The 25515-nt window shown below is 39.6% G+C and overlaps 2 long non-coding RNA genes across 6 annotated transcripts in view; one reads left to right on the plus strand and one right to left on the minus strand.

The window, feature by feature from the left end:
- Positions 1–10862, plus strand: part of LOC141583961 (uncharacterized) — a 30089-nt gene extending 19227 nt beyond the window's left edge. The window contains exons 4-5 of one of the 3 annotated variants that reach the window (XR_012516778.1): positions 4685–4724; positions 7375–10862. This is a non-coding gene — a long non-coding RNA (uncharacterized LOC141583961). Of the gene's footprint in view, positions 1–4684 lie in introns of all 3 variants that reach the window. The other 2 variants (XR_012516777.1, XR_012516779.1) reach the window with 2 other exon arrangements.
- Positions 10863–10924: 62 nt separating this feature from the next.
- LOC101045711 (uncharacterized) overlaps positions 10925–25515 on the minus strand; it is a 56274-nt gene continuing 41683 nt past the window's right edge. The window contains exons 2-4 of one of the 3 annotated variants that reach the window (XR_012516774.1): positions 23600–23711; positions 13363–13548; positions 10925–11932 (exon numbers count right to left, since the gene is read on the minus strand). This is a non-coding gene — a long non-coding RNA (uncharacterized LOC101045711). Of the gene's footprint in view, positions 12364–13362; positions 13549–23599; positions 23712–25515 lie in introns of all 3 variants that reach the window. The other 2 variants (XR_005579078.2, XR_012516775.1) reach the window with 2 other exon arrangements.

Below are 25515 nucleotides of genomic sequence, written 5' to 3' on the forward strand. Positions count from 1 at the left end.
CTTGCTTGTGGGCATTTATTACTATAAATTTTCCTCTAGACTCTGCTTTAAATGTGTCCCAGAGATTCTGGTACATTGTGTCTTTGTTCTCGTTCGTTTCGAAGAACATCTTTATTTCTGCATTCATTTCATTGTTTATCCAGTCAGCATTCAAGAGCCAGTTGTTCAGTTCACCATGAAGTCGTGCAGTTCTGAGTTAGTTTCTGAATTCTGAGTTCTAACTTTATTGCACTGTGGTCTGAGAGATTGTTATGATTTCCTTTCTTTTGCATTTGCTGAAGAGTGATTTACTTCCAATTATGTGGTCAGTTTTAGAGTAGGTGTGATGTGGTGCTGAGAAGAAAGTATATTCTGTGGATTTGGGGAGGAGAGTTCTGTGAATTTCTATTAGGTTTGATTGTTCCAGGTCTGAGTTCAAGTCCTGGATATCCTTGTTAATTTTCTGTCTTCTTGATCTGTCTAATGTTGACAACGGGGTGTTAAAGTCTCCCACTGTTACTGTGTGGGAGTCTAAGTCTCTTTGTAGGTCATTAAGAACCTGCTTTATGTATCTGGGTACTCCTGTATTGGGTTTGTATATATTCAGGATCATTAGCTCTTTTTGTTGCATTGATCCTTTTACCATTATGTAATGCCCTTCTTTGTCTCTTTTGATCTTTGTTGGTTTCAAGTCTATTTATCGAAGACTAGGATTGCAACTCCGGCTTTTTTTTTTTTTTTTTTTTTGCTCTCCACTTGCTTGGTAAATCATCTTCCATCCCTTTATTTTGAGCCTATGTGAGATGAGTTTCCTGGATACAGCACACTGATGGGTTTTGACTTTTTCTCCAATTTGCCAGTCTGTGTATTTTGATTGGGGCATTTAGCCCATTTACATTTAAGGTTAATATTGTTATGTGTGAATTTGATCCTGCCGTTTTGATGCTAGTTGGTTGTTTTGTCCATTAGAGCAATTCCTTGTTCATAAAGGATTTTACTTCTCCTTTGCTTATGAAGCTTAGTTTGACTGGATACGAAATTCTAGTTTGAAAGTTCTTTTCCTTAGGGATGTTGAATATTGGCCTCCAGTCTCCTCTGCCTTGTATGGTTTCTGCTGAGAGAGCCGTTGTCAGTCTGATAGGGCTTCCCTTTGTGGATAACCCGACCTTTCTCTCTGGCTGCCCTTAGCATTTTTTCCTTCATTTCAACCCTGGTGAATCTGATGATTATGTGCCTTGTGGTTGCTCTTCTTGAGGAATATCTTTGTGGTTTCTCTGTATTTCCTGGACTTGAATGTTGGCCCACCTTGCTAGGTTGGCGAAGTTCTCCTGGATAATATCCTGAAGAGTATTTTCCAGCTTTGATTTATTCTCTCCATCACATTCAGGTACAGCTATCAAATGTAGATTAGGTCTTTTCACATAATCCCATATTTCTTGGAGGCTTTCTTCATTTCTTTTCACTCATTTTTTTTTTTTTTTTTTTAATGATTTTGCCTTCTTGTTTTATTTCATTTAGTCTATCTTCAATCTCATATCCTTTCTTCTGCTTGGTCAGTTCGGCTATTGAAACTTGTGTATGCTTCTTGAAGTTCTCGTGTTGTCTTTTTCAGCTCCATGAGGTCATTTATATTCTTCTCTAAGCTGTTTATTCTCGTTAGCATTTTGTCAAACCTTTTTTCAAGATTCTTAGTTTCTTTGCATTGGATTAGAACACGTTCTTTTCGCTCAGAGACGTTTGTTATTACCTACCTTCTGAAGCCTGTTTCTGTCATTTCATCAGAGTCATTCTCCATCCAGCTTTGTTCCTTTGCTGGTGAGGAGTTGTGATCCCTTGGAGGAGGGGAGGCGTTCTGGTTTTGGGTATTTTCATCCTTTTTGTGCTGGTTTCTTCCCATCTTTGTGGATTTATCTACCTGTGGTCTTTGTAGTTGGTGACTTTCTGATGGGGTCTCTACGTGGATGTCCCTTGGTTGATGGTGAAGTTATTTTTTTCTGTTTTTTGTTTGTTTGTTTGTTTGTTTTCCTTCTAACAGTCAGGCCCCTCTGCTGTAGGCCTTCTGGAGGTCCATTCCAGACCCTGCTTGCCTGGGAATCACCTGTGGCAGCTGCAGAACAGTAAGGGTTTCTGCCCGTTTCTTCTTCTGTTATCTTAGTCCCAGAAGGATACCTGCCAGATGTCATCCTGAGCTTTCCTTTGCAAGGTGTCTCTTTGGATATATGAGGGTCAAGGAAGTGCTTAAGGAGACAGTCTGACCTCTATAGGAGCTCAAGTGCTGAGCTGTGGCTCCGTTGTTCTGTTCAGAACTGCCGGGCAGGTACGTTTAAGTCTACTGCGGTGGAACTCATAACCACCTTTTTTCCCAGGTGCTCTGTCCTGGGAAGGTGGGGCTTTATTTATAAGTTCCTGACGTGCTTCTGCCTTCTTTCAGAGATGCCCTGCGCAGCTAGGAAGTAGCCTAGTCACAGTCTGCCAGCAGAAGCATTGCTGAGCTGCCATGGGCTCTGCCCAGCTGCTATGTGAACTTCCTTGTGGTTTTATTTATACAGGTGTAGTTAGAAGTGCCTCAGTAATGGCAGACTGCCTTGGTAGTGGTGGACTGCCTTGGTAATGGCAGATGCCCTTCCCCCCACAGAGCTGGACTGTCCTGGGTCCAACTGCGCTTGCTGTAAAACTCTCAATCCAGAGTGTTTCCGATTTCTGATCTTTGTTGGGGTGGGACTCGCCTGAGCCACATCACCCGGCTCCCTGTTTCAGCCCCCTTTTTTTCAGTTGAATGGGTGGCTCTGTCTCTAAGGCATTCCAGGCACCAGTTGAAACGGCCACCCAGGTTGTATGAGTTTTTGTGTGGAGACTCAATGCACTGGCTGAAACAGCTATGGTGGAAACTCATGGCACTTTTTAGCCTGGGAATCTCCTGGTCTGTCGGCAGTAATAACTTGTTTGGAAATGATGATCACTCACCCTGTGTTGTTATCGCTGGGAACTGCACTCCATAGCTGTTCCTATTCGGCCATCTTGGATGCATCCCCTTTCCATATTCTTAACAGTGTAAGTATATAATGTGTGTTTCTTTTTGACTTTTATTTTAGGTAACAATGTTCTCGGGCTTTTTGTAAGATGTAGTCATAATAAACGATTGTATTCTCTGTTCTTAGTTCTTACAATTTAGCCCAGATATTTGCCCTGACGTGCCTGGACAAGCCCACGCAAGCCTTAGATCATAGTTTATTCCTCTTCCTGATTTGGAAGTGGTTTTGCCTCTCTAAGCATTCCTCAGGTTACTTCCTCTTTTCCTTTGTTCTCCTCTGCCTTTACCTCTTTAGGAAAGTTTTGAGTTTTTAGCCAACTGGGTGTAGCCTTAGACTGTGAGGTCTAGTTCCAGCCAGTGGAATCAGGACGCAGCAGTAGGGCCATGCATTAGATATAAATAGCCTTGCCTCTGTTTGGTGTGCTCTGCTGGTGAGGGGCACCCTTTCTTCGAAAGTAAAGTTGCTTTGCTGAGAAACCTTTTATCGGAATGCTGATTCTTCCTTGAGTCATCAGAATAGGCATTTATTTCCAACATATTATAATTGTATATGACAGTATTCAACTGTGTACACTGTAAGACTGTGGAGCATGGCTGGGTGTGATGGCTTATGCCTGTAATCCCAGTACTTTGGGAGGCTGAGGTGGGTGGATCACTTGAGGTCAGGAGTTCAAGACAAGCCTAGCCAACATTGTGAAATCCTGTCTTTACTAAAAATACAAAAATTAGCTGAGTGTAGTGGTGGGGCACCTGTAATCCCAGCTACTCAAGAGGCTGAGGCAAGAGAATCACTAGAACCTGGGAGGTGGAGGTTGCAGTCAGCCAAGATCATGCCACTAGCACTCCAGTCTGGGCAACAGAGTGGGACTCCATATCAAAAAAACAAAGACTGGAGCACAAGTTAAAAATGGATCAGTGATAATGTCTGTTTCCAGTATAAAAATCTGTGTTTATCTGTATGCATATGTTCCTGTATAGTTTATGAGTGGTATACTTGTTCTGTTTATGTGCATACAATGGTGGTTTTACCCTACCTAGGTGAGTAGTCATTTAAATTATCCTAATTTTACCCTCTATTCATTTGTAAATCTATATTTTTGTGTGTGGGGAAGAAACACTTTTGTGATTTGAGGGTAATTTCAAAAGCTGTCATACCTCTGTATCTGTTTTAGATATTTTAATTATCAAAAACACAAACTTCACAATCCTAAATTTTTTTTTTTTTTTTTTTTTTTTTTGAGACGGAGTTTCGCCCTTGTTACCCAGGCTGGAGTGCAATGGCACGATCTCGGCTCACCGCAACCTCCGCCTCCTGGGCTCAGGCAATTCTCCTGCCTCAGCCTCCTGAGTAGCTGGGATTACAGGCACGCGCCACCATGCCCAGCTAATTTTTTGCACTTTTGGTAGAGACGGGGTTTCACCATGTTGACCAGGATGGTCTCGATCTCTCGACCTCGTGATCCACCCGCCTCGGCCTCCCAAAGTGCTGGGATTACAGGCTTGAGCCACCGCGCCCGGCTAATCCTAAATATTTTTAAATATTAAGTTTAGTCATTTTATGTTGACTTTGTTATGCACTATATCTGTAACATATGTTTATCTTGCAAAGCTAACACTCAATACGCATTGAACAACTACCTTCATTTTCTGTTTTCTGGCCCTTTACAAAAACAGTTGTTTTCTATTTAGAGTCAAATTGCCTTCGATGTCTCAGGTAAGTTGATTCATACAGTATCTATGTTTTCATGGCTGACTTATTTCATGTCGCATAATGTCATCAAGATTTATCTTTATTATACTTGGTACAGTTTTTTGCTTTTTACAAACAGTAATATTTCTTTTTCTTTTTTTTTTTTTTGAGATGGAGTTTCACTCGTTACCCAGGCTGGAGTGCAATGGCACAATCTTGGCTCACCGCAACCTCTGCCTCCTGGGTTTAGGCAATTCTCCTGCCTCAGCCTCCTGGGTAGCTGGGATTACAGGCACGCACCACCATGCCCAGCTAATTTTTTGTATTTTTAGTAGAGACGGGGTTTCACCATGTTGACCAGGATGGTCTCGATCTCTTAACCTCATGATCCACCCCCCTCGGCCTCCCAAAGTGCTGGGATTACAGGCGTGAGCCACTGCGCCCAGCCTCTGAACAGTAATGTTTCATTATTTTAATATTTCAAATTTATTGATTTGGTGAGAGAAGTTTGCATTGCTTTCACTTACTTGCTTTCATTAACAATACTACAATAATTACGACTGTACAAAAATTACTCTTCATGTGACCATGTGTATGAAAGTGTATATTTTTGCTGGATTTTATTTTATTGGTCTAGCTGTTCAACTTTATACCCATACCAAATTGTTTTAATTCTTTAGGTTTGTATGTGTTTTGAAATAATGAGCTGTGGTGCCTCCAACGTTGTTTCTCGTTTTAAAAATTGTTGGGTGCTTTATTGTCCCTTGAAATTCCATATAACTGTCAGGTTGCTATTTCTATTTCTGGAAAAAAAAATTGATTAGAAATTGAACAGGGATTTCATTTAATCTGTAGATTACATTGAGTAGTCTAGACAGCTTCATAATATTATTTCATAATTGGAACAAGATCATGCTGAACACTGTATTTTTATTGCCTGGCTGGAGTGCAATGGCATGATCTCAGCTCACTGCAACCTCCACATCCAGAGTTGAAACCATTCTCCTGCCTCAGCCTCCTGAGTAGCTGGGACTACAGGTGTCTGCCACCATGCCCAGCTAATTTTTGCATTTTTTGTAGACAGGGTTTCACCATGTTGGTCGGGCTGGTCTCGAACTCTTCACCTCAGGTGATCCACCCGCCTCCCAAAGTGCTGGGATTACAGGCATAAGCCACCGCGCCCAGCGTCTTTTTAAAATTTTTCTATTGATAGGTCCCCTTATACTTTTGTGTATCTATAAATACTTTGTAGTATCTTGGGAATTAAATAAAATTTCTTAATGTTAAAATAATGTATTTTAAACTGCCAAAAATCGTTGCATTTGTAAATTCTTCCTCATTACATTTGGCCTCAACTTTGTTATTGATGTCACTAATCATATTTTATGTTGTAAATTAACAGACTATGGTTAAGTTTATTTCTATGCTTTTATCTTTAAAATTTTAGAGATTAAAATGTTTTCTGCACTATTATAATGGTACAGAACCTTATATTTGTGTATGTGCAAATCTTTTTCAGAAAGTTATTTATTTTCTTATGATAATGTTTTATTTATGTGTTCCCATTTAACTCATTGAGAATTATTCAGGTTAAATTTTTAAAAACTTGTACATCTTCATTTTTTGTGGTTTTCTGAAAATTTTTAAATTTGACCATGTTCTGCTGATATTTCATATGCATTATAATCTTTGCTTGCTATTTGAAGATTAACAAAATGCTATTAGTTAGATTTTTTTTTTTGAGACGGAATTTCACTCTTGTTATCCAGGCTGGAGCGCAATGGCACAATCTCGGCTCACCGCAACCTCCGCCTCCTGGGCTCAGGCAATTCTCCAGAGTATCTGGGATTACAGGCACGTGCCACCATGCCCAGCTAATTTTTTGTATTTTTAGTAGAGACGGCGTTTCACCATGTTGACCAGGATGGTCTCGATCTCTTGACCTCGTGATCCACCCGCCTCGGCCTCCCAAGTGCTGGGATTACAGGCTTGAGCCACCGCACCTGGCTAGTTAGAATTTTACAACGTTGCTTTGTCCTGACGTAGTCAGCAACCAGTTGTCTTTGATAGAGATTACAGGAGCCTCTCATACATGTTCTAAGTATGTGTCTTCCCTGGAATTATATGTTTTTCAGTTAAAAGCATTTGTTCACATTTCTTCTCAATGGTCACTTGCTTTACCTACTCTGTATTTAACACTGCAGTCTGCTCCTGAAACATTTACATTTTGTCTCAGCAAACCCAAGCTGTTCTTTCAAAGCATACTACTATTTCTTTCAGCAGTTACCACCAAAACACAAAGTAAAGATATGTGTGTCAGTATTTTTCTTCTCTTTAAAGAAAGAAGCCAAGAGTTGGCAGTTTATTTCTGAAGACACAGTACTATATTGGGGAGGAGGAAGAGCGGTGTATATGTAACAAATGTTCCTTCCTGTTCTGTGTTGCTCTTGGCATTGTGCATTACATACAGTTAACTCATTTAGAGATTTTGCACAAAGGCATTTTGATCAGTGTATGTTGGTTATCTGTATATATCTGTGAGGGAATGATGTATGGCCTGTGGTATTTTGTTATGCCATTTTACTAATGTACTTTGTCTAAGTTTATTAGATTTGTAAAGTATATTCATATGAATCTAGTAAGTGGAATAATTTGTTATTTTTATTTCTTTCAGTGATGTATTCTCATTTCACCCAAGACCTTTGGCCAGTGCAGGGCATAGAAGATTCATTCCACAAACTTGCACTGAGAAGATAGGAGAAAAGTGTAAATTCTTATGTCCAATTAAGAAAAGGTTGTAAAAGTGTAAATGAGTGTAAGGTACAGACAGGAGGTTATAATGGACTTTACCAATGCTTGTCAACTACCCCCAGCAAAATAATTCAATGTAATATGTGTGTCAGTGTTTTTAATAAATTTTCAAATTCATACAAACATAAGACAAGACATACCGGAGAGAAACCATTTAAATGTAAAAAATGTGGCAGATCATTTCATAGGTTTCTACAACTAACTCAATATAAGGGGAATACATGCTGGAGAGAAACCCCTCACATGTGAAGAATGTGGCAAAATCTTTATCTTATCCTTAAACTTTGACAAACAGAATTCATACCAGAGAGAAACGCTACACGTAAAGAATGTGGCAAAGCCTTTAATAGTTCTACAAGCCTTACTAAATATAAGAAAATTCATACTGGAGAGAAACCCTATACATGTGAAGAATGTGGCAAGGCCTTTAGTTGGTCCTCAGCACTGAGTGAACATAGGAAAATTCATACTGGAGAGAAACCATACAAATGTAAAGAATGTGCCAAAGCCTTTAGACACTCCTTAGCACCGAATAAACATAAGAAAATTCATACTGGAGAGAAACCCTACACATGTAAAGAATGTGGCAAAGCCTTTAGACAGTCCAGAAGCCTGAGTGAACATAATAGTCATACTGGAGAGAAACCCTACACATGTGAAGAAAGAATGTCGCAAAGTTTTTTTTACCAGTCATCAAAGCTTACTCTACACAGGTGCACTCATTGTGAACAAAAACTTTACAAATGTGAAGGATGTGGCAAAATCTTAGTACTGAGTCCTCATCCCTTCATAAACATAAGAGAATTCATAGTGGTGAGAAACCCTACATATGTAAAGAATGTGGCAAAGCCTTTTATAGGTCTTCACACCTTACTCAACATAAGAGAATTCATTCTTGGCAAAAACCCTACAAATGTGAAGAATGTGGCAAAGCCTTTAATAGTTCTACAGGCCTTACTAAACGTAGGTAAAGCTTTTACTTGGTCCTCAACCCTTACTGTACAAAGGAGAATTCATACAGGTGAGAAACATAGTTGACAACATATTCGAATGACTTTTTATTCCATATTCTTCATTTCTTAAAATTTTTGTAGACACATAGTATCTATATATATTTATGGCATATATAGGTTATTTGAATACAGGCATACACCACATAATAATCCATTGAAGAGTTCTTCATCAAATATTTACTACAGATTGTTTTATGATTGTAATATTATATAATTATAATTTATACATTTCTGAATGCTTTTAAAAGTTTTTCATATTTCTCTTTGAACATGTAGCATATTTATCCTATAAACACATACAGACTTTGACTTTATTTACGTGAAGTTAACTATTTAAACATACTGCTCTAAAAATAAACCTTAAGAAAACTATGGAGCAAGCAACAGTGTTTGTGTGAGATCAAATCTGTTTCTTTGTAATTACTGTAAAATCTAATAAATTGAGACTCTTCCCCATGTAAATTGTTTTTGTCTAGTACTCATGTTAGAGCTATAATTTACTTATTTCTTTTGTTTTCACTTCAAGAAGTATTATGTGAGCTTAATGTGTTATAAAATTTTGTACTGCACAAAATTTTTAGATGCAAGTTCACAATTTGTGTATTGTTACATTTTATCTAGCTAGAACATTTCATTTTGTTGCTTTAATTGGAGAACCCTGTATGAGCTGTTTTCTTTAGTGTTTCACTTTTTAATTGACATAAATGAGTTTATGTATTGGGCCAATTTGTTAAGGTAAGTGCTGGGAAATCTTTATAAGTCATGGATATGTTTTGATATATAATTGTAGTGAACAAAGTAATGGTTGTGTAATAGATGCTCTATTTAGCCATATTTTTCTGGAGTCGGTTAGTAGCTGCAAGCAAGAGATTGAAAATATCAATAGTGAAGAAATGGTATGTATTCTGCATGTGGAGAGGACGTCTGTTCCCCGACTGCAAAACTGACTCTTATCTATAGTTTTGTGGTATCCTCATGTGTTTATCCACAGCTATGCATGCGTCACAACCTGTCTCCTTCTTGTGTTAGGCTGCAGTTTTCTCATTGTTCACTGGGCTATTTGAGGTTATTTATAGCTTATCAATGCAGCATTTAGATTGCTTAATTTAGATAAGTATTTTACAGTTCACAGGTAAGAGAAGTCAGCATTTTTTTATGAAAGAAAAATTTTAAGTGTAAGTTAGAATAAGTAAAGAATTAATATGAGTGGGTTGCATATTGTCGGCACCATATGAAGAAACAGATCAGAATTTTGAAATTTCTTAAGAGTAAATATATCTTGGGGTAAAATTTTTAGGAGACAATGCTAGAGGAAGAATTGTACATTTAATTTTCTATTGACATACAGCAAAACTTACTTTTTCATGCAGAATCTTCTGTTTTTGAATGTGAATCTTAAGTGTTAGAAAATAGAATGGTCTCTGTAGATTCAAAATTTAGAATGATGTATTTTGTCCAGATTGATATTATAATCCTGAGGAATTTGTCTTAGGATTTTTTGTTTGTTTTAGTATCCGATGCAATTCATGGTCTAGAGTTTTCATTCTTAGTCACCTAACTTTAACCAAGTCCTTGGTCACTTTCTTAGGAAAAATTTTGGAGAGTATGGCAGCTGTTACATTTAACATTTTCTCAGTGATTTTTAATGCAAATTCATTTACTTTGTTCACACCACGGCTAGTTACCCTTTTTTAGTGTCTTCCCTATGATTACCATCAGCACTAGAAACTCCAAGTGCTTCAAGCTGAAAGCAAAAGCCCTAGAGTACATCATCTTGTCTTATATATAGTGTTGTGGGTCTCGGACATGCTAGTAGAGTTTCTGTGATTATATTACAAAACCAGTACAAAAAGTATCTTTTTTGTAATATTCAAGACAGACCAGCATTTGAAACGTTATTATCCTATGACAGTTTTTAAAATGCATTTTTAATTGAGAGATATGGTGATTTGAAATACATAGACATGCTCTCAAAGGCTTAATTCTAGGTAATTAACCAATGCTTAAACTCAATAGTAATTATTTTTGTGAGAGCACACATAACACTCTTAGCATTTTTTCAAAAATACATTTCATTGATAAACTATAGTCACCATGCTGTACAATAGTTTAGCCATCTGTAATTATGTATTATTTTACAGACATCTCTCCAAATGCTCCTTTTTTCTAAATACCCAAGTATCTGGTAAGCAGATAAGCTACTGTCTGGCTTATTTTCACTTAGCATAATGTCCTCCAAATTTATTCATATTGTTTCACGTGACAATTATTTCCTCACTTCTAATGTTGAATTGTATTTCCTATGTATACCACATTTTTAAAAAATGAAATATCCATTTATTGGCTGAAAATTTTATTTACTGAAAAGATATTTCTGTATTAAAGCATGTATTAATGAAATTCAGCTTTTTACACATTTTATTAATATTATTATTATTGTCCTTATTTTACAGAGAAAGAAACAGAGCCACAGAGAAAAATTACTTGGTCACAATAATGGAGCCAGTTTTAAAACACAGGCAACTTTGACTCCAGAGGAAACACTCTTTATTACAGTAAGTACCGTCTTCAAACAAAATAATTGTCTTTGCCCATTCTTAGTAAAAATATAAGAAAATTCAACCAATTGATACATTTTTGTTATGTGTATATGCATGCAAATGTACAAAATATGATACATAAAGGAGAAATACTTCCTGAACTATATAAACTCTAGAAATTGCCCTTTGATACTGACATGGGGAACACCCTTTCCTTCAGCTGTCCTTCTGAGAGAATGTATTCTCTTCAGGTTCACAAGGGGGCATGGTTTCAAAGGCAAGAAATTCCCAGTATCAGGCCTCTGCCCACTTCTCCCATCAGGGAGCTTAGAGGTCTTTAACTTTCACGCACGGGGGAAGACATGGACGCTGCTTTTCTTTCTCCTTTTTCTCTCTCTCTCTGCCTAAATAAATCACTTTCTGCAAAATTCTTTGGGATTCAATATTTACTTAAGAGCCTACTAAATCTGGCAAGGTCCTCTCCCCCATTCTTGGGTGAGTGAGGGACCAAGGGCCTGGAAGAACACAGCCCATCAGGGAGCAACCTGAGCCCATCATCTGCAATTTGGTCACCATTCTCCACCCCTCCAGCAGTTCAGAATATAGCATAATTTTTACCTTAACCTGTAGTCAGCAAATGCTATAATGGGATTAATCAAATATTTACTACAAATGCAAGCAGTATACTATGATTTAATTGCCTTTCTAATACAAATTTCTCAATTATTTCACTCTATATTAGTTTTCTTTGTGTCTGTTTCTCAGTTTTGCCTAGTACCTTACAGTTGCCTTCCAAATCGTTTGTCTATAAAACTATCTCTGGGAACTTCAGCTCACCAGTCTAGAGCACACAGTCCGGACCAGAGCCCTAGAATAAGAACCAGGGAGTTAGTTACTATTTATACAGATACCAAATATGCCTTTTTAATATTTCACAATTATGCCATCATTTGGAAAGAAAAATGATTTTTCTTTTTTTGAGATGGAGTTACACTTTTGTTGCCCAGGCTGGAGTGCAATGGTGTCATCTTTGCTCACCACAACCTCCACCTCCCAGGTTCAAGCAATTCTGCCTCAGAAACCCTCTCAAGAAGCTGGGTGGGTTTCTTCTTGCTGAACTGGCTGAATTAAGGGACGTAGCTTAAGGCCTTGAGGATTATTATAGACACAGATGGACAGGCTTTACAAACTTGTCAAAAAAGAGGGTTTTTTGGGTTTTTTTGTTTGTTTACAGCTGATGGAGATGGTCTCTCCCAAAGAGACGAGAATTATGGAGTGCCTTTATTTCTGCTGGAGGACCTGAGGAAAATAAAGAACATCTCCCAGTTTATACAGTCTTTCAGGTCCTAGGGTATATTCAGGTTTGATAACCCATTTATTTTCCTCTTGAGCATATTGCAGGGTGGACAGGTTGTTAGGCAAAATTGGGATAAGGGCCATAAGGAGTTCCCCAGAAAGGGTGGTGGCCCTAGCTCCTTGGCCAACCCTCTGTTTCTCTAGGTAATCTCATATTGGCATTTCTGGTAACCCCGGCAATGAACTACAGTTTTCTGTGGTAGGTGGATAGCCTGGAGTAGGTTAAAACTCTGTGACCTATATTTAATAGGGGTATCCTTTGCTGTCAACAATCCTTTTTCAGCTGAGTGTGGTGGCTCACACCTGCAATCCCAGCACTTTGGGAAGCTGAGGCAGGAGGATCACCCAAGGTCAGGAGTTAGGGAGACCAGCCTGACCAACATGGAGAAATCCCATTTCTACTAAAAATACAAAATTAGCCAAGCATGGTGGCACATGCCCGTAACCATAAGGTTACACACAATCCTGCTGCTGGAACCCCAAATGCCCTTGGCTCATGAGCTCTATCGTGGACCTCAGGATCAACCTGCACCCCTGAAAGGCTCCCCTGTGGACGAAACCTCAACTACAGGGCTCCTTCTATGCCTAAGTTCAGCAGGAAGTAAAGAGCGATCAATGCCCATGTTCCAACAGGAGTTGAACTTTCCTGTTGAAAGGGGGAAATGAGGGAATGTGTTCTCTTTCTGGGTCCACAAGGGGGTGTAGTTTTAAGGGCATAAACTTTCCAGAGCCATACCCTCCTCCCATGCTTCTCCTTCCATGAGTTTTAACAGTTTCTGTTTTAATTTTCGCAGGCACAGGTAAAGGTCAAGGGAAAAGGTCAAAAGTCAACCACTCTAGCGGAAGTTTAAGGGAACTCTTTTCATTGGCCACGGGGCTTGGAGAAGGTGGAAATTCCTCCCATATTAAAGGTCTCTGTCTCCCTCATCCAGGTGGACTTACCTCTCTGGAGTCCCCTTACACACTTGTGGAAGCTGCTTTTCCTCTCCTGGATTCCATACTTGGGTCCCCTTTCACACTCCGTTTGTGGAAGCTGTCTTTCCTCTCTGGAGGAAAGACCTCTGGGGTCCCCTTCCGCACTCTTCATGGAAGCTTTTCATCTCCTTTTTCTCTAAGTAAATCATTTCTCTGCCCAAAAAAAAAATTTTTTTTTTTTGTATATAAAAATTTATTATACAAAACAATATTGCCACTAACACAATTCTTTACATATAAAGATTACCACTAACAAATGCAGACGGGCTAGGACACCATGGTACTGGGTGGAAGAAGGGTAGCTCTTTGGAAAGTGAAAGGTTTGGGTGATGTAGGCCTCATGCCATGCTGAATAGTCAGTAGACAGGAGGGCACATGCCAAATGACACAGGGCATCAGGTGCCTGCTCTGCGTGCCCACAAGTGTTCCCTGTCTCATCTGGGCCTTCAAACAGCACACCCAGAAGCGAGTAACTGAAGCAAAAGGGCTTCCTAAGGTGCCCCAGGCTTGTCTCAAGTCATAGCAACACCATTTTAAGCAATATGTTTAATTGGATGATTTCCACAAACTATCTGCAGAGTTTCTAACCATCACAATTCAGTGAAGTACAAAACATTAAGTTACAGGCTGTGGGAGAAGTCAGCACCAATGGTGTCACCTTCCAATCCGGCTGGTTCTAAGGGCAGGGAGAGGGGAAGGTCTTTTTTTTAAACCAAGCCCCTCATTTCAACGTACAAAAGAATTACTCTGAGGCCAGGCGCGGTGGCTCAAGCCTGTAATCCCAGCACTTTGGGAGGCCGAGGCGGGTGGATCACAAGGTCAAAAGATTGAGACCATCCTGGTCAACATGGTGAAACCCCGTCTCTACTAAAAATACAATAAAACTAGCTGGGCATGGTGGCACGTGCCTGTAATCCCAGCTACTCAGGAGGCTGAGGCAGGAGAATTGCCTGAACCCAGGAGGCGGAGGTTGCGGTGAGCCGAAATCGTGCCATTGCACTCCAGCCTAGGTAACAAGAGCGAAACTCCGTCTCAAAAAAAAAAAAAAAAAAAAAATTACTCTGATCAATATTAAATTGTATTGAAAACAAAATGGTCTAAAAAGCAAATACTACTCTATGTTGGGATGGAAGTGGGAGGAAAGAATGCATCATTTGAAGCAGTAAGGGAGACAGCAGGGGGAAGGTTCTGTGCCTGTGACCCTGGGTGGTCACTCACGCTGCTCCATTTTTACATTTGGTGGTCTCAGGAAAGTATGATTTTTCTTCTTTCTTCCCCTTTGTGTTGGCTTGGAAATTCTGCCAGCTGTCCACACAAACATCTGGACTTTCCTCAAAGTTTTTCTGCCACTTTCTCGTTTGGCTTTTTCTTGAGTTTCAATCTCTTCCTTTGTCGTTTCCTTTCATGCATCTCTTTGGCTTCTCTTTCCTTTTAATTTCCAGCTTAGCAAAGAGTTTCATTGTCTGTTTATATACAGCTTGTTTGAACAGCTCAGGATCATCCTCCTCTACAATCATAGGTTTTCCTTCCCTCTTTATTATTATTATTTTTTTTGCTCTTTCACACTGTTTCACATGATCTTTTCTTGCCTGAATTACATACCAGTGGGAAGAATGGTAGGTAGACTTCACTTAATTGTCACTTAATTAGCCTATTGAGGCTACAAATGCCTTTTACTGCCTAGGTTGAAGCCTCTCATACCAGAATAGAAAAAATACAGGGAGTTGAGAAAAAAGATACAAGATCATTCTGAAAGAAATTATCTTTTTGGGCTTCCATGGTCTTCACAATGAGGATGGGTTTAAGAAAATCTTTAAAGGCTCCTTTAGGTTGTGTTAAAAATATTTTGTTAGCAGGGAGGAGGTTTTGTATAGAGAGGTCATGACGGTAGATGAGGCTAAGTTGGGCTAACAGGCTGAGGCATAGGAAGAATTGGGTAGTTCTGTGTCATTTGGCATGTGCCCTACTGTTTACTGACTAATCAGCATGGCATGAGGCCTACATCACCCAAACCTTTCACTTTCCAAAGAGCTACCCATCCGCCACCCAGTAACAATGGCCCATATTTTATTCTACAAACTACACAAACAGTGGCAAAAGCCCTAGGGATAAAATGCTCTTCACACTCCTCCTGAAAACCACAATCTTCCAGGAAGGTAGGAGGGACTAATTGAGCTATTAAAAGGACCTTGAGCAAATGATGCCAGGATACCTCTTTACCATGGCTTCTTGCCCATGGCACTTCTGATCAGAACAACCCCTAAATTATATCTATGCCTTAGTTTCTTTGAAATCTTTTTTTTTTCTTTTTTTTTTTGAGACAGAGTTTCCCTCTTGTGACCCAGGCTGGAGTGCAATGGCGAGATCTGGGCTAACCGCAACCTCCGCCTCCTGGGTTCAGGCAATTCTCCTGCCTCAGCCTCCTGAGTAGCTGGGATTACAGGCACACACCACCATGCCCAGCTAATTTTTTGTATTTTTAGTAGAGACGGGGTTTCACCATGTTGACCAGGATGGTTTTGATCTCTTGACCTCGTGATCCACCCGCCTCAGCCTCCCAAAGTGCTGGGATTACAGGCTTGAGCCACCGCGCCCGGCTGAAATCTTATATTGGAGATCCTACATGCAAACCTAATAACCTACATGCAAACCATCCAGGAATTTGGACAAACAATTCGGAGTTGGCTCCCCTAATAACCCTCATAACCAGGCAGGGTGACAAGTCCTCATTAAAATCTGGAGAGATCGCCTATTAGTAATCCCAGCACTTTGGGACGCCAAGGCGAGTGGATCACGACGTCAACAGGTAGAGACCATCCTGGTCAACGTGGTGAAACCCCATCTCTACTTAAAAAAAAAAAAAAAAAAAAAAAAAAAATCAGCTGGGCATGGTGGCGCATGCCTATAATCCCAGCTACTCAGGAGGCTGAGGCAGGAGAATTGCCTGAACCTAGGAGGCAGAGGTTGCGGTGAGCCGAGATCGCGCCATTGCACTCCAGCCTGGGTAACAACAGCGAAACTCTCTCAAAAAAAAAAAAAAAAAAATCTGGAGAGATGCATCTCTCGGATCTCAACTAACCTCATTACAAAAGAACAATTTTACTATCATACTTTCCACCCCAATAGCTATCAAGTTTTCTGGCATCTCTAACGGGATACATTACTTTTGAATACAACTGGAAACATAGTGATGGAACTAACACTCAGCTACACCTATGAGCCAAAGGAGGACTTAAAAATTTCTCTCAAAATGAGAAGATAAGTAATGCTCTCCCTCCTTTTACCTCAAAGTCGGGTAATCCCAATATTGGAAATCTTATTTGCAGTGGTACTGTTGATTCTTATTTTAACCCTAACTTGCACACCACCAGGATCTCCATTAAGAGCTTGCTTTATCTAATACTAATTTTTTTAACCTAATTTAGTTATTTTATTTTTGACTGCTTTAGGCCATCAGCAATGTTAGTAATATTTTGGTGTTAATATTACAACTCATAATACTCTGCACATTTACTAATGTCTTTGTTACTGTAAACCAATAGCCACTCCAGGGAAGAGTTTGCTATGTCCCTCCTAAACATCAAAGCCATAATCTGAGTAGTGATCTCTCTCTCTCTAATACTCATTGGGGTAACAGTTTCTCTTCCTACTCAACAAGCATCTCAATTTGGTCGTATTCTACTTCCCTTGGAACCATACAGCCTAATGTTCTATGGTCATCACTCGTACTTCTAACTAAATGACCTCATAAGCCCTAACTGCCCCTCTCCTCTTTTTTTTTTTTTTTTCCCACTCTGCAAGCAACTCAACAACTAGGAAAACTACCAATTCTTCCTATGCCTCAGCCTGTTAGCCCAACTTAGCCTCATCTACCACCAGGACCTCTCTATACAAAACCTTCTCCCTGCTAACAAAATATTTTTAACACAACCTAAAGGAGCCTTTAAAGATTTTCTTAAACCCATCCTCGTTGTTTCAAGCTTCTTCTCCTCTGCTACACTCATTGGCTAGGCACTTGTATGCATCTGTGCTACTATAAATTGCAGAACCATCATGGGTGCTTTTGGCCAAGCACAGTGCAACATAACCAGCACCATTATTGATACTTATCAAACTTTTTTGTTAAACTAAATATTTTCAATGTCAAATTAGATTTTCTATTCTTCTCCCAAATGTTCTAACTCCTGGACCATCCATCCAAAATGATGCCACTGAATTCTGCATCAGCCACCCTTCTTGGTAGTCAACTCAACCCATGATATCAATCAAGCCAGTATAAATTATGCAAAAGGTTTCAAGTCTTTAATTTCTTTCAGAAAACCCTTCTCCTTGATACTACCAGACACACGACCATGTTAAAAGAAAAAATAGGACCCATGTCTGCCTCCATAGGCAGCAGCAGCTTTAGGGGCAGAATCTCACATATTGGGTAGCCAACAAGGGCCCTGGTCAATGCTTGGAACTGACCTCACCTTCTGCATCCATTTTTATCGACTACAGAACTTCCTATGTGAAATGCAAGCGTATCTCTCTTCACCCCTAAAACTTCCATTGTCACAAGTGATGCTTCTTTACTGTTATTCTTTACTACCTCACATTGTAATAACCTGCTTTTTGCCAGCTAAAACTAACTCTTTCTCAGACTAAAAGCTGTCCAGGTTTTATGTTAGCTTCTTGAGCCAGACAGACTCCATCTTGGCTTCTTCATTTTAGTTATTTTCTCACCATTAAGTTGTGACTATAGTATGAAGCTGGGTCAGGCTGACACTGGGCACCCAGGAATGCATTCGTTGATAAGTTAAGTGGTACCAGCAGAGCCTGGGAATGCAGGTTCAGTTGGCGCCCAGAGCCCCCATTATCTGTAAGTTGTATGTCTTTCATGACAGCTTTACCCCTCGCACCTGGCACTGTTTAATTTCTTTTTTTTTTTTTTTTTTTTTTTTTTTTGAGACAGAGTTTCGCTCTTGTTACCCAGGCTGGAGTACAATGGTGCGATCTCGGCTCACCGCAACCTCTGCCTCCTGGGTTCAGGCAATTCTTCTGCCTCAGCCTCCCGAGTAGCTGAAATTACAGGCACGTGCCACCATGGCCCGCTAATTTTTTTGTATTTTTAGTACAGATGGGGTTTCACCGTGTTGACCAGGATGGTCTCGATCTCTTGACCTCGTGATCCACCCGCCTCGGCCTCCCAAAGTGCTGGGATTACAGGTGTGAGCCATCGCGCCCGGCCCTAATTTCTTATGTATCAATTTATCTTTTAACTTTTTGCTTATTCTGCTTTTGTGAAAAATTTGCTTCAGCTAGGTTCCCCCTCCATGTTAAAACTAATGTATAAAAGACCACCTAATTTTTTCTTTGGGGCCAAGAGAATTTTGGGCATTAGCCACTCTTGGTCGCCAGCTCAATAAAGGACTCATAATTCAATCATAGTGTGGCGCATTCCTTGACTCACTTGGGTACAACATCAGATCAACTGAGCAGGTTATCTTCTTTTTTTCTTGGCATCTCAAGTACCACTACAGGAATAGCTGGCGTAATTACTGCCTACTCAACTTACCACAACCTGTCTCTGGTGCTGACTCACAAAACAGAAATCACTGCTCAGAGTGACAGCAACAAGTTGGTTATCTCATGGCTGTAGTTCCAAACTGCAGAGGTCTTGCCACACCAGCTGCAGCTCAGGAAAGAATTTGACTTATTCAAGGAGAAAAATGCTGTTTCTAGGTAAACAAAGTAGGGAAAGTCCAGGACCATGTTAGAGATTTTATAAACAAGGTCTGTCACCATCAGAAACATGACACGGTTCTCCTGGGGCGCCACCTGGTCCCAATTCTCATGACATCTCATTTTTGGGGGATCCCTAGTCTTTGTCCTTTTTCTTTGTGGGCTTTGCTCACTAAATCGAGTAACTAAGTTTGTTTCCTCTCACCTAGAAACTGTCTTCAAACAGTCCTGCAATAGGAATATTGGCCTATTTTCCTCCCTTCTGGACAACCATGTTCCTCCACATTTTCCTCTGGACACTGCAAGTTGAACCTTCTGGAAGAACATTGAGGGAATCTGTTTCTGACAATGAGCAAGATAATGAGACACTGATGAGTTTTTTTTTTTTGTTTTTTTTTTGAGACTGAGTTTTGCTCTTGTTACCCAGGCTGGAGTGCAATGGTGCGATCTCTACTCACCACAACCTCCGCCTCCTGGGTTCAGGCAATTCTCCTGCCTCAGCCTCCCGAGTAGCTGGGATTACAGGCATGCACCACCACGCCCAGCTAATTTTTTGTACTTTGAGTAGAGACAGGGTTTCACCATGTTGACCAGGATGGTCTTGATCTCTTGACCTCGTGATCCTCCCACCTTGGCCTCCCAAAGTGCTGGGATTACAGGCGTGAGCCATTGCACGGGTCGGCACATCTGCCCGGGGGTCTCTCGACCTGCAAGAGGGTCCCAATACCTGGAAGAGGGAGTGCGCCTGAGAAAATAATAAAGACAGAGAGAGAGAAAGCGAGGCGTCTGGAGGGCTGATAGGCTGTGCCTAAATAGCAAATTTTATTTTTCAAATGCCAGGAATAAATACACTTTCTTGGCTTTGATCTACGTCATAGTAAGAGGAATGTAAATGTATGCCTCACATGGCCTATACAATAGAGAAATCAGATATGCGATCAATGGTTGTAAAAAGTAACAAAATTTTCTACAATCACAAAGCTTGTTTATATCTAAACATCATTCAGGAGACTTGTTTATATCAAAACATTGTCCAGGAGACTTGTTTATATCAAAACATTATTCAGGAGACTTGTTTATATCAAAACATTATTCAGGAGACTTGTTTATATCAAAACATTATCTAGGGTACAAGGCAGTTAGGTAAGTAAAGGTTAAAACTTATTCTTAAAGTCATAAAAAGGTCATAGCAGGAACCGGTTGCTGGTAGGGGGTTACTCTGCTGGTAGGGGGTTACTCGGTCTAGCAGCAATGCATAGTTTTAGGCCCAAACGATATTGTGGTTGATATTAGAAACTGATCATTCATCTTTCTTCCTATATTTCCGGATAGCTCGACTGCCTCCAGTAGGAAACTGTGTTTGGGATCAAACTCACCGTATAGTGAGACTCACACCTTTTAGGGGTCTCACACGGGAGTGTTCCCCACACCACAGTACCCCTAGACTCAAAGATTTATAGAGTCTCAATCTATTAAGGAGGAAACTTTAGATTAGGCAGTTAGTTAGACATGAGCAGAAAAAAAGCCCCTGGGGAAAAAATAATCTCATGGTCCAAAGACAACCCAAAACATGTATGCTAAATTTGAACAGAGAGGAATGGAAATGCCTATGAAGAAAGTACACCTGGAAACACCCCTTAAGACACCCAGTAATTGCTCATACTGTGATTAAACTGTCAAGATGTAGCTAGCTACATGCTAATAAAAAGGGGGAAAGGGCAAAAGGAAAATTCCTAAGACATGTAGGCACAGTAAGTACAGATTTGACTGCTATTCCTAGGGTGGTGGTAATAAGCAATGCTGCCATTAACTCATTGATCGCTGGAACAATCAGCTGACAGTAAGGAAGCATCTCAGACCTGGGCAGAAACTCAGGATAAAAAAAGAGATTTACCTGGAAGCAGGAAACTAAACAAAGACAAAGGCCACTTAAGACAGAGGTGGAAATTTTTTTGTTAAAGTCTATAATAATAAAAATGGCAACATGTAACTCTCAAGGCTGTTTCCAGGTGAGTCACCCCACTCCTCTTTCAGTGTGTACTTTATTTTCCTTTAATAAGCTCTTGGCTTGCTTCACTAATTATCTCTGGGCTGAATTATTTCTCTCAAGAAAACAACAACTAAGAACCTTACAATTACTGGTAACACTTTCACACGCCCCCAGCTCTTGACAAACACCACTGTATTTTGTTTTCATGAGCTACTAAAAATATCTCACATAAATGAAATTATAAATTTCTTAACTCCTACAAAATTCACCCCTGTGGAGAAGTCACCCTAACTGCTGTTAGGGGGTTTGGGTGACGACTCTTTCTGGCTACTTCCTTTAATAGGGGTATCCTTTGCTGTCAAAATCCTCTTTCCAGATGGCTGCATATGCATGGAGTCTTCTAAAAGGCATATTTGAAGTTTCTATTAATAGTAACTTTTTCATCTTATTTCTAGGGCTCTGAGTTTTGACTGCTGAGATGAGGTTCCTGGAGATAATTTAAAGTTTTATAAACAACTATTTGGGGAGCAACTGTAAGATAACTGGTAGTATTTAGGCAAAACTGAAAAACAGGCACAAAGAAAACTAATATAGAGTGAAATAATTATTTGATTCAATAATTTTGCACTGAAAAAGGTAATAAAATCACAGCGTATTAGATGTGTTTCTAGTAAATAATACAGCATTTGCTGACTAGTTCTGGGTAAAGAAAATATGCTATTAAGTATTCTGAATTGCTGGAGCGGTGATAAAGCGCAGTTGAAAGGAAAATTGTTCCCAAACATCAGTATCAAAGAGCAATTTCTAGAGTTTTTATGGCTTAAATTGAGGAAGTATTTCTCTTTTCTGTATTATAATGTATACATTTACACATACGTATATAAGAAACGTAATATATTCGTTTTCATTTATTAAAAATAGGTGAAGATAATAATGTATTTTCTATCTGAAGAAAGTGTTTACTGTAATAGTTAAAAGTGTTATCTCTGGAGTCAAAGTTGCGTGTGTTTTAGTACTGGTTCTGCTGTTGTGAGGAAGTCATTTTTTTCTGTGGCTCTGTTCCTCCCTCTGTAAAATCCTAATAACTATGCTAGCTATTTTCTGTGAAATTAACACATATAAAGTGTTAGGTTAGTATTTGTGCGACCCGCAGAGACCCTTCCCAAAATGATTCAGTCCGAGGAGTTGTTGGGCCGAGTCCAGGTTTTATTGGGTTCTGCGGGCAACTCAAGCGGGGGAAGAAGAGCTGCCCCCAGCGACTGCTGGAGAGGGTTTTTATAGGGGTGGCGGCCTGCTCAGGTGAGGTGTTGCGGAGTGATTGGTGGCGGTTGGACATGGGCAGAGGGGGAATCTCGTGGCATGCAAGGGTTGGCTTAGCTTTGGCGGGCTAAAGTGGGGAGATGGTTGGCTTGCCTTGTTGCTGGGCAGACTAATCTCTAGAGGCGGCCTGCCGGATGTGGGTTCCGGATATGGGGGAAGGGCTACTTCTACCCAACAGTATTTGGTACAAATTAAAATGTATATGCTAAATTATATTAATGTAACTAACGAATATTTGAATTCAATAGCTGCCATAATCTCCGAATTTTTTTCCAGAGAAGGTGACCAAGGACTTGGATAAAGTTAGTTGACTAAAAATGAAAACTGTATCCCATGAACTGCATCCACTAAAACAACAACAAAAAAAAATCGTAACACATTTCTCAAGATTGTAATATGAATCTCCACAAAAAAGATCATTGCAGATTTTGAATCTACAGAGATCAGTTTTTCCAACATTTAACCTTTACATTCAAAAATAGAAGATTCAGCATTTTAAAAAAAGTTTTGCTATGCCACAGAAAATTATATTTTAAATTCTTCACATACCATTAAGTCTCTTAAAAAGTTTATTTCTAAGATGTATGTTATGAGATTTCAAAACTGTTATGTATTTCTTCATATGGTGCTTACAATATGCAACCCACTTATATTAATGCTTTACCTATTGTGACATATTACATTTAATACACTCTGTTAGAATCTCATACAATTTTTCTCTTTACAAAAAAAGAGAAACAAGGGGCCGGGCACGGTGGCTCAAGCCTGTAATCCCAGCACTTTGGGAGGCCGAGGCGGGTGGATCACGAGGTCAAGAGACCGAGACCATCCTGGTCAACATGGTGAAACCCCGTCTCTACTAAAAATACAAAAAATTAGCTGGGCATGGTGGCACGTGCCTGTAATCCCAGCTACTCAGGAGGCTGAGGCAGGAGAATTGCTTGAACCCAGGAGGCGGAGGTTGCAGTGAGCCGAGATCACACCATTGCACTCCAGCCTGGGTTAACAAGAGCGAAACTCCGTCTCAAAAAAAAAAAAAAAAAAGAGAAACAATGTTGACCTAATCTTCTTACCTGTGGACAATGAATTACTTTTATCTCAGTTAAGTGATCGGAATATTGCATTGATAAGCTATAATCCCAAACACCCCAGTTAAAAACAATAATTTACCACATTAAAAATTCCAATCTTCTGTAATCCCAGCACTTTGGGAGGCTGAGGTGGGCGGATCACGAGTTCAGGGATTCAAGACCAGCCTGACCAACATGGTGAAAGCCCGACTCTAAAAATAAATAAATAAATAAATAAATAAAATTTAAAAAATAAAAATAAATACCAATCCTCTCATCGGAACCTAGAAAGTCCATGTGAAATTACATAGCATGAAGAGAACAGTGAGGAAAATGTAGCCATAACACAAAGAAAAAGAAGACCTGTGAGGCATACATAGCTGGGTATAAACACATGAAGACATCACAAATGATCAGAAAATAAAAACATAAATCCTCCTTAAATTCAGAATAAGTTTTGCAGCCTGGGAACAAATGTCCTCTCCACATACACAATTAATGCCATTTCTTCACCATAAATATTTTCAGTCTCTCACTTGGAGCTACAAACTAACTCCAGGAATATTTATGGCTAGTTCTGGAGCATCTGTTACATACCCAGCACTTTCTTGTGTTTGTTCACTACAAATATATCAAAACATACCTATGACTGCTAACATTTTCCCAGTACTTACCTGAACAAATTGACCCAATAAATAACCCATTTATGTCAATTGTAAAAAGTGAAAGGAACAATAACTAAAGAAAACAGCTTATATAAGGCTATCCAATTAAAATGAAATGTTCTAATTAAATAAAATATAACAACATACACATTGTAAAATTACATCTAAAAAGTACTTTCTGTACACTAAATTAAAAAAAAAAAACTATTCTTATAATTTCTGACCAGCTCACGTACTTTATGAAGTAAAAAAACAAAAAAAAATGAAAAACAAGAAACATAGCTCTGCTGTGAGCACCACATAAAAATAGAATTTGCATGGGGAGAGTCTCAACAACGATGCATTAGATTTTACAGTAAATAGATAAAAAGAAAATACAGTATTTTTTAGTCTCAGCTATTATCATACTAGCAACTGCTGCTATTGCAGCTGATTCTCTGAATCTATTCACACAGCCTCAGTGGTGAACCACATGGTATACAATGTAACCCATAAATTTCAAGAACAGGTAAATATTGACACAACTATTCTGTCTCTCCTGGACTCCTGAAGCTGCTGTTGAATGGCTGGGGGATTAGCAGCAGGCATTCATTACCTGTCAAAATTTACATTGTGATTGGCAATATAATTCTATCTGTAGCAACCCCTGCTATATAATAGCTTCCAATATGCTTGGGAGAGAGTGAAAGCACATCTGCAAGGGTCTTATCATAACCATTTGTCTTCTCAAATTTCCACTTTTGAGTGTAAATTAAAGAAATAAAGAATGGTTACAGCTATTACAAACAAGTGCCCTTCAGCAATTACAAGGATTTCAATGGTTAAACCCAAACACTTGGTTGTCTGGGTTAGATATATGCATTTGGGTGATGGCCACTATACTTACTCTTTTTTGTATCTATTTGCTAGGCATTTGCAGATGGCTCTGTGCTGCCATCGACACATCTATGACCAGAGACGATAGAAGCTTACCTTGCATTGGATAACTGCATGCTCTAAGAGTTAAAGAAGGGGTAGATGTGGGGGAGTGCACAGCAACATATTCAAGCTTATGTACAAGGCATTTCAGGTTGGGGTATGGAAACATACTGAGGCACTGTGTGTATATTCTTTGTGCATGAGAATGAAACTCCTTGACCCTGAAAACAAGACAGAGAGTGGAGTCTGTGGTGTGATAAGGAATGCTGAAAACAGCCTCCTGAGAACGCAGTTTGAGTATCCTATAAGGTCACAGGTGCCTCACTAACCCACTCGAAAAGCCATCTAGTGGACGTTAGTAGGTAATACAAACCCTTTCAATAAATAGTTGGCAGATGTGCTGGGGTGGACTGTCATAGAAGAGCTACCCCCC

The sequence above is a fragment of the Saimiri boliviensis genome, chromosome 3, assembly GCF_048565385.1.
Source record: "Saimiri boliviensis isolate mSaiBol1 chromosome 3, mSaiBol1.pri, whole genome shotgun sequence".
NCBI classification, from domain to species: Eukaryota; Metazoa; Chordata; class Mammalia; order Primates; family Cebidae; genus Saimiri; species Saimiri boliviensis.